The 8,667-nt window shown below is 47.8% G+C and overlaps 1 long non-coding RNA gene across 1 annotated transcript; it reads left to right on the forward strand.

Moving 5' to 3' along the window:
* The first annotated feature begins 1,505 nt into the window (after positions 1 to 1,505).
* On the forward strand, positions 1,506 to 7,677 carry LOC124510910 (uncharacterized). Its single transcript, XR_006961780.1, has 3 exons — positions 1,506 to 1,753; positions 1,973 to 2,082; positions 6,175 to 7,677. It is a non-coding gene; the product is annotated as an uncharacterized LOC124510910 (long non-coding RNA).
* Positions 7,678 to 8,667: the final 990 nt, after the last annotated feature.

The following is an 8,667-nucleotide window of genomic DNA, read 5'->3' on the forward strand; positions in this document are numbered from 1 at the left end:
TGAGACATTAATTTTAATATCAGAGATGAAAAACAGTTCACAGCTCATTCAACACACTTGCTCATTTAATAAATACACACTATGTAGGTATCACTGATAAAATACTAAAGAAAACAGAACTCCTTCTTTCTCTCCTAAAAAGGTTATGGCAAATGAGCCAAACTTATAAAAATTTTCTCTCATTTTTGAAAAACCTACTTCGTGGATAGCCTTTTTTACATATATTTGACCTAATCATGCATTCAGAAACTTCCAATTATTGGTTCTAAACCTGATCGCTGATGTCCAATAAAATCAAACCCCTTTTCTACTTGGAAATTTTTTAAATTTTATTTTAGAGCAAGAGTGTGGGTGAAGGGGAGGGGCAGAGGGAGAGAGACAAAAGCAGGCTCCGCGCTCAGTGTGGGTTCACTTCAACACAGGGTTCGACTGCATGATTCTGGGATCGTGACTGGAGCCGAAATCAAGAGTCAGATGCTCAACCAACCGAGCTACCCAGGCACCCCTGGAAATTTTTTACATACGTAAAGACATCGAATCCATTTTCCTCAAGTTTTCTATTTTCTAGGCTAAATATTCCCAGTTCTTCCATTCAGTTTTCCTATGATCTGGACGTTGGACTTTTTACAGTTCTGGCCACTGTCATTCTCAATTGTCCTTATCCCTCTGAAAAAGCAAAGCCCAGAACAATCTCCAAGTTCAGGTGTGCCCTGGCTCACGCCCGAAGAGTGCTACCTCTGTGCTTCTCCACTCTCCACCCTTCCCTCTGGGCCAGTCCCCCTCTCACGGCGTGGGGCAAGCTGACTTGCTGCTAAGCCAGTATTTGTGTTGATTTCTTTCTAACCTGTGTTCCCACAACGCCGTTAGTACCAGCAATATAGCACCTGTTCCTACTTGACTTCATCTTATTAGTTTAGGAGCCCGTGGAGTTATAGAACGTTAGTGTTCAGGGATATGGCAGATCTTCCAGTCAAGTCCCACAGTCCACAGGTGCAGTTACCGAGGTACAAAGAGCTCATAGGAGAGTCTCAAATCACAGCTCATTGCATTCCAGCCTGTCAGGACACAGATTCCATCCCTCTACATAGAAACATCGGTGCCCTATGTAACTATTTCCTTTCCCTTACTCCTTGAATGCTACAACGAGGAAGGACCTGACCTCTAGGAAATATCCCTACTTCCAGGATCTCCCGATTTTCAACCCATTCTCCATACTTACCAATTACGCTACATTTTTGAAAAAAAGTTAAAATGATGTAAAAGTTCCCCATCATATAGCCGCTCTTACCATGCCTTAGAAGACCGTATGCCTTTCTAGCCTGTTATTTATTCTTCCCTGATGCTTTTTTTTTTAAATGTTTTTATTTATTTTTGAGAGAGAAAGAGACAGAGCACGAGTGGAGGAGGCGGGGAGAAAGAGAGAGACAGACAGACAGACAGAATCCGAAGCAGGCTCCAGGCTCTGAGCTGTCGGCACAGCACCCAGCATGGGGCTTGAAACCATGAACTGCAAGATCATGACCTGAGCCGAAGTCGGATGCTCAACCACCACAGCCACCACGTGCCCCTCTTCCCTGATCTTCTGTTGTCAATTTGAAGAAGTGCCATTTCCAAATATGCCACATCTGTTCAGCACCCTCTGAACTCCTACCTGCAGATCTCTCTTCTTGGACTGCATTCCACACTCGGCCCGCTCTGAGTCCCCACTTCGAGGCTTGCCCTCGTGAGAAAGACCTCCCCCAGTTCTCCCCAGGTATACCATGCCCCACCCCCCACCCCCCAAGCCCCGAGCAGCAAGGTCACTGCTCCCTTCACTGTGTTTCACGTAACACTCCGTACAGGTGCCATTTGTGCCCATAACACGTGGTGGTGTTTTCGCTGCCTCCTCTAAAGAATAACCCCCTTGAGGACAGGTATCATCTCTGCCATCTAATGAATATTCTACACCTATTTCATTTCATTTGTTCTACAGATATTAACTGAACCGATTTGATGCCGGGCTCTGGCACATGGGGTGAACAAGATCCATGAGGGCGTCTCCCTTATGCCCCTTAGAGCAGGACAGACGTTCACCAAACACAAGTAAGAAAGATGGAGTCTAACGAGCGTATTAACCGGGGACGTACTGTGGGCTATGGGTCCATGCAGGAAGGGGCCCAATCTAAAATAGGACTCACAGAAGCTCTCTCTCGAAAAGTCACATTTAAGCCAAGCCCCAAGAAATCATCCAAGTGAAAGGCTTGAGATTGGGTCCAATTTATCAAGCTTATCTCCTCTCCAAATAGCATTTTCTGCCATTTCTTTAAAGTCATTGGCTAGGAAGAGGGACAAGGATAGAGGTCTGTGGAAACTGGCTGGAGATTTTCCATCAATCAGTATTATGGAGGATATGCCTATGACCAGGGGTGATATTCCAAATATTTAACAACAGGTACAACACAGACATCAACCAGACAGAATGGATACTGACCACAGGCAACCAGGCTGCCTACCCCCATGCACGTAGGCTAAACGCCAGCCCCGGGCAGAAAAATACAGCCTTCGGTGGATCTCTCTACCTGGAGGAAGGCACCGACAGCAGCTCTGGTCCACCCCCTTCAGTAGAAGGCTTTAATTCTGCCTATCGAGGACACCAGGCACATAAGTGGGACTTCGTACAGCTTGTCTGGAAAATCTCTCCTAAATACACACACCGCAAACCTGGCTGTGTACCCACCGTCTCCTACGAGGACTATCTCTTGAGTCAGCTAAAATCTCTGGCTGCTGTTTTCACATACTCTTTCCTGTTTAATGCTCCTTTAATACCCAGAGTTAAGTTCAAAAGTGCCCAGTGTCTGCCTTTCTTGCTTGGGGCTTTCTTTGCCCGCCTCGCAGTTGACTGAGGAATTCTAAACATGTGTCTGTGGCTCAGTGAGGCCACTGGTACATCAGGCCCCAGGTTTGATTGGGGTCTATATCCTGAGAGGGATACCAGAGGGAAACTCCACCTCAGATGTCTGCCAAGAAAAAAATGGGAAGGAAGAAGGTATTTGTACCACTGGTATTACTCCAGCCCCTTTCTTTGTTGCCTTTATAGCAACAAACCTACCTCGGACAGGCGAAACGTAACACAGCAAGAAGCGATAAGAAAATCACCTCAAGTTTTCTGCAACTTTATAGAAGCAAATGTTTTTGGTTCATAGTAAAGCTCCCTTCTGAGGGGTAGAGGCTTCTGCATTTATCCCAGCGTGGAAAGAATGCCTTACGTAACTTTGTTTTTGTTCCTTTTCCATATATTCATTCAGGGAGTGTTTTTGGAGTGCCTTCTGCATACAGTACACTCTCTTTGTTTCAGAGAGCAAAATTGTCATCCCTAAACCTTGCAGGATCACGAACCAAACTATATTCCGGGAAAACAAGGAGCTATTTCCATCACCCTTTATAAATTTGGGGATTAAATTCTCAACTATTTATCGCTTCATATTCCCAATGGCATTGCTCGGTGTTTATGACCCTGGTTTTGTTGCTAGAGGGGTTTTCATTTAGCTCTTGCAGGAGGTGTGGCCGACCTGAGATTACACGGAGTCCTTCCTAGCCCTCTCCTCCCAGACTGACCCCACAGCACCATAGTGCTTGGGGGCTGAGGCAGGTGAAACTGTTGCAGATTTGTGCCATCACCCTCCAAAGACCAGAAGGCCAACTCCCGCCCTTCCCTCCTTCTCAGAGCCCCTGGCCAGGCCAGCCTCCTGGCCAGGCTCTTGGTTTCCACGGTACCAGAGGAGGTTCTGGTTGCTTCCAGGCCTAGGCTATTTGGAGTGTGCTTAGGGTCATCTCCAGGAGGTGACTTTTTTGGTTTTTTTTTTACCTTTTTTTTTCTTTTTAAAATATAATCTATTGTCAAGTTAGCTAACATACAATGCATATATACTGTGCTCTTGGCTGCGGGAATAAATTCCCGTGATTCACTGCTTACATACAACACCCAGTGCTCAGCCCAACAAGTGCCCTCATCAATGCCCATCACCCGTTTTTCCCTCTCTTCCCCACACCCCCCATCCACCCTCAGTTTGTTCTCTGTATTTGAGAGTCTCTTATGGTTTGTCTCCCTCTCTGTTTGAAACTATTTTTCCCCTTCCCTTCCCCCACGGTTCTTATTAAGTTTCTCAAATTCCACCCGTGAGTGAGAACATATGATATCCGTCTTTCTCTGACTTATTTCACCTAACATAATACCTTCCAGTTCCATTCACGTTTTGCAAATGGCAAGATTTCATTCTTTCTCATTGCCAAGTAATATTCCAGTGTATATACAAACTACATCTTCTTTATCCATTCATCAGTTGATGGACATTTGGGCTCCAGGAGGTGACTTTTGAACACACACCTTAATGTCTCCCCAGTACTGCCCTTTGGCTCTATGATCTCAGGTGAGATCCTTGAATTTTTTTGAGCCTCAGTTTCCTCCTGTAAACATTGTGAAGAATAAAGGTTAGCCCAGGGGGCTGTTGTGAGGATTAGATGGGTTTGCCCCATGTGGACTCTACCCTCCGTCCACACTCCACTCCACCCCTAGGAGACGGGAGAGTGATGGGACGTCAGCGAAGGTATGGAGTAACAAATGTACTATCTGCCCAGTTCTCTGTACCAGGACATCTGGTCACATTATCCAGCAAACTCATCCCAAACACTATCATTCACTGCCCCAGCCAAACTGGACATACTGAGCACTTAGTCTCTGCCCAACTTGGCTTTGCCAAATAGGTGACTAATGCCACCAAAGTAGCTTGCGAGTTCTGCCAACTGGCTAATTGTCCCAACATCTCATGTAGAGCTTCAACATATACAGCAGGTAGGAGTAAATTGTTCAGATTTAAGGAGATATTGCTGGTGATACCATGCACCCCCCCATCTCCCCTCACCCCCCTCCACCTTCAGCACTTTCTGTGAAACTCTGAAAGCCATTTGAAAAGCCCCACCCCAGAGCACTGCACTGAGTGCCCTTCGGTGAGCTGTGACTTTCACTGCTCATAACACCCAGAATCTAAGCTCCCGAAGGCAGCCGAGAGATAATATATTCAACACTTTCCCAAACCTTCAGCAACAAGAACATTCAAGAGACATAGCTCACACCAGTTCCTTCTGTATAACACACAACTTCTTCTTTATTTTTTCCTGCTTCCTATCTGGATGAATATAGGGGGCTCCAGCTGTCGCTGTCAGTCAAATCACCAGTATTTCCTTTCTGGGAATACATTTTTTCCTGAAGCAGCGTTTTAGCACCAGATTAGCACCTGATGCATTAGGGCTTTTTATCACCTAGCAATGTTTGCCATCCAACGGGCTGAGCAACGCAGTTACCATCAGTTACCATCGCTCAGGTTATATTTGTTTGCTGCTCTCCTTCCATTGTCTCACCGTAACCTGCACTTGACTCACACGCAAAAAATGGCCCCTAAGCAAGAAAGTGAAGCAGCATTGACGGTCAGAAATCCTTAGTCACCGAGCTCATCTATTTCTCTTCACTAGCGTCCGTCCCCTTCTGCACCCCTTTTTTCACCACAGACCCAATTCTTCAAAGAATTTCAGTTCCTGGGCACGTAGCAAGAGTTCAGTAAATATTTGATAATCTGCTTGAAAACCCTGGACATAAAAGGTGTGCAGAGGTTCTCATCATAGAATTTTAGACCCAGCAGGGAACTTGGAACTGACACAGAAGGAGCTCTTCATTTTGTAGGTGGGGAAACCGAGGTAAAGAAAGGTGAAGGGATTCACCCATGTTCCTACCCAGCTGTTACTATTCTTGAGACCTCCTACTTTCAATCCAAATGGCATCGTGAGTATGAAAATGCTTCTTCTCTCATTCTGTTCAAGGTCCTCGTGTTCCAAGTTTCCAACTGACACACGATGCTGTTTTGCTATCACCTTGACTCTAGAAGTTTGGTTAAGGTTACCTTTTCATTTCAAAGATGGGAGATTTAAAAAGCTGGAAAATTAAAAACTAGAATTCCTTTGTTTGCCCAAGACAGTTCATTCGAGATTTCGCAAATCCTGGCTGTGTGTCAGAACGATCACCTGGCTGGGTTTCAGAATCATCGTTTCTCTACGAAATCAATCTCTGGGCTTGGCAAGACTTGGGACTCTGCCTGTTCGTTGCTCATTTGGGGTTTGTTTGTTTCTGTTTGTTCGCTCTCCCAGAGCTTCTGCTACACATCAGGTTTGGAGACTGTAGATCTAATCAGCGTCCACTCCTCAATCACACGCACACGCGGATGGCGGAGAGTGCGTACTTTATGATATCTGAGGAGGAGGATGCTACGGGTGCCCTCCGAGAATCACAGCTAACGTCACCCATCAAAACACGAGTCAAAAATAGCCCATGATAATAACAACGTCGACTATAAATCCCACTCGCTAGATCACTGAAGGTAAGTTCGCTGTGGTCCCGGGTGCCCTGTCCCCTGGCGAGCACCCCCAGATGCTGCCCTTCCGGGCACACAAACAGCCGGGGCTGCTGGTGCTGGAGTCTTGGATGGCCACAGCAGCAGCCGCGGAATCACGAGGCAAGTGTAATTTAAAACCTGCGTATTTAATTAGACAAATTCTTGTCAACATATAGTTCCAGCACTTTATCTCTCTTTTGGCTCCGATTCCCTCTTACCGCCCCCTTTCCAAGTAATTCCATGAGTTCTGGGAATGTCCAGAACTGCACATGCCCAGGACTAGCACCAATTTATCCTGAGTAATCTGTCAAGCGGCAGCTCATGCTTTTCCACTGGTGTAGGTTACCAAGCAACCTCTCTGTCACCCAGGATAATGACCTGACTCTAATTCCAGGGGACACAACACAACGTGGGATCCTGGGTGCAGGAACACCACCGGTGTGGGACCCATGCCAACCTGTGGGTGAAGCCCAGCTGTGCAGTTGCCCGGGTCAACTTTTAGCCTTTGTCTGTAAAATGGGGACGGGGGAACAGCTCCCCAGATGGCTAGGATTTGAGATAATGTACCTAAAGCACGAGGCTGCTTTTGTTTAGCATCAGCCTGAGAACAGGAATGAAATGGCAGCAGGGAGTGAGGTGTGGGAGGGTCACTGTCAAAGGGAACAGAGAGCAGATGATTCTGCAGCCCTCCAGGCCCCCTGCTCTCCCAAGTCCCTCTGGAGAAGTGCAGAGATGGCTGGCCCTATGCTTTTGTTGCCACAGTGGGACTGGGGAATTTGATGGGTCATTTCTGCAAAGCCTTGAGCATCCAGGAAGCTTAAAGCTGGCCATGGGAACTGGCCGCAACAAGACCTGGTGTCAGCCCCGGGCTCGGCATCAACAGCTCTCTAAGGCCATGGCCTTCACAGTTGCCTCGGCACTTAGTTTATAAGCTCTGTCCATGACTCGGGGCCAATGCAGCTGGTCCTTTCTCAGCTCCAATGTGGCCACTTAACATGGGGTATTGCTCCCCCCACTGAAAAGCGCTGGTGGGGAGGGTGCAGAGGGAGAATCCAGCCAGTTGCATAAATTTGCTCTCAAATATTTCTGCCCGGGAAAGCCAAAAAGTCAAAAAGAGGTTCTGGCTCCTCGAGCACTCCAAGCTTTTGTATTTGAACAGGAGGAGAGGCTGATTTAGAGGATTTACGAATAAACTGGAAACCAGAGCAGGAACTCCTAAGACAGGATTTACTGACAGTTTTCTGTGACCAGAGGCCTACCAACCTCCATTAATGTCTTCAGGATCCTCTTGGAGAAGAAGGGGCGGGGGGTGGTGGGGGGTGGCGGGCAGGGTTTCTCTCTGTGAGCCTGGTGATCATGAGATGTGGCCTGGCAGTTTAGAAAACTAGTCCTGGCTACCAAAAGGCAGGGGCCCCTCATCCAGGAGGTGGAGACAATTTCTCGCAGCCGTAGGAACCAGGAAGGACACCAGGAAATAGAGTACCCCCTGGAGGCCGAGCAGACAGGAGGGCACCCCCGCGGCCCGGAATGAAACACCCGGTGAGGCTCCTTGAGGACTTTGTGCTCTTTTGCAAAAAGCTCTCCCCGGAAAGGATGCCTGGTTCACCTTTGTGAAAATGCGTGCTGTTAGAGCTACAAGGACTCAGATTCCAGGACCTGGACGTTTGTAAGCGTCCTTCACTCTTAATCCGTAGAGCAGTCAGGAGGAGGGAGGCTCGGCAGAGCAGAAGCGGCACCAGAATGGCAGCGCTGATGGAGGTGTCCCGGTCACGCACGCTGGCTGACGGCACAGTCCCCTCACAGAGTCGGAGCCTGCCAGGACACACGGGCTGCTCAGACCAGACCCATAAGCCCAGCAGCCAGGGGCTTGGTTGGGCTTTCATTCGGGGCTGTGTGGACGGTGTCTGAATAAGGCAGGAAGATCCCGGGCTCGGAGTCCAGAAGCCGTCCTGGGGTTTGGCTCCAGCTCCCTTGACTGATTTGCACCCGATCCTAAGAAAGTCCCAGACCTCCCTCTACAGTCTCTGCCTCTGTTAACTCTTGATTCATTTTGTAGATACCACGAGAAGCTTTCTGAGCTCCCAGTGACCTAGTCCAAACTGTGACCTGGACCACTCATATCAGAGCCATTACAAATTCAGATTCCTGGGCCCGGGCAAGACCAACTGAAACCGAATTTCTGAGGAACTAAGAAGTCTGCATTTTAACAAAATCTGAGGTGATCCTCACGCATGATCAGGACTGAGAG

Source organism: Lynx rufus, unplaced genomic scaffold, assembly GCF_022079265.1.
Source record: "Lynx rufus isolate CCGP_SWC_20201006 ecotype Redwood Valley unplaced genomic scaffold, mLynRuf1.p SCAF_1, whole genome shotgun sequence".
NCBI classification, from domain to species: domain Eukaryota; kingdom Metazoa; phylum Chordata; class Mammalia; order Carnivora; family Felidae; genus Lynx; species Lynx rufus.